Below are 797 nucleotides of genomic sequence, written 5' to 3'. Positions count from 1 at the left end.
TCGTACGGTGGCGCTTCGCTTTTCGCAATCTACGCGTGTCACCGTCGCGGTGAACTCGACTGCCAGTCGGAAGCTGAACGCTGCCTGCTGCTTTATACTGCTGCTGCCTATACTGCTCTATACTGCTATGCCTTGCTACCTATAGCGTACGCACACGCTCGCCTCTACTGCCGCCACCGCACGTGTGGAGCGCTGGCCCGTGTTTGCAACGCCATGCGGAGACTCCGTACAGCGCGCGCCGGAGCTCGACACGCTCATCGGCTGACATATCTGGCGGGACCGTGGCGGGGCGTGGCGCTAGCGTCACGGCTTATCCAGCGCGCTAGCCGGCCAGGTGCCGGCCCGCGCGGGCCGCTGCCGTGTGCGCGTAGAACTCTGCCCGCCAGCACGCCTCCGCCGCCGCATTCGCGTCACGACTGCTGAAATGCCCGAGAGAGCGTAATTGCCGAGGCAGGCGGCGAAGCCGACGGGCGTCGCGGCGAGCGATGTACGAATATACACGCAAGTTCGCGCGCACCGCACGACGACCGTAACACGCACGCGCACGCACCGTAACAACGCACGCGCACGCACACGCGTTACACCACGCACGCGCAATGACACACACACACACACACACCACGCCGCGCGCGCACACCACGCCACACAGCACGCGCTACGGACACGCGCACGCACACAACACGCACACACATGCACGTATACACACACCACACACACACACACAACACACACAACACACACAGCACACACACGACTACATACATACATACGGCACTACACACACACACAATACTTAA

The sequence above is a fragment of the Priapulus caudatus genome, unplaced genomic scaffold (assembly GCF_000485595.1).
Source record: "Priapulus caudatus unplaced genomic scaffold, Priapulus_caudatus-5.0.1 Scaffold228, whole genome shotgun sequence".
NCBI classification, from domain to species: domain Eukaryota; kingdom Metazoa; phylum Priapulida; class Priapulimorpha; order Priapulimorphida; family Priapulidae; genus Priapulus; species Priapulus caudatus.
The sequence above is the reverse complement of the archived record's forward strand: the minus strand, read 5'-3'. Positions refer to the sequence as shown.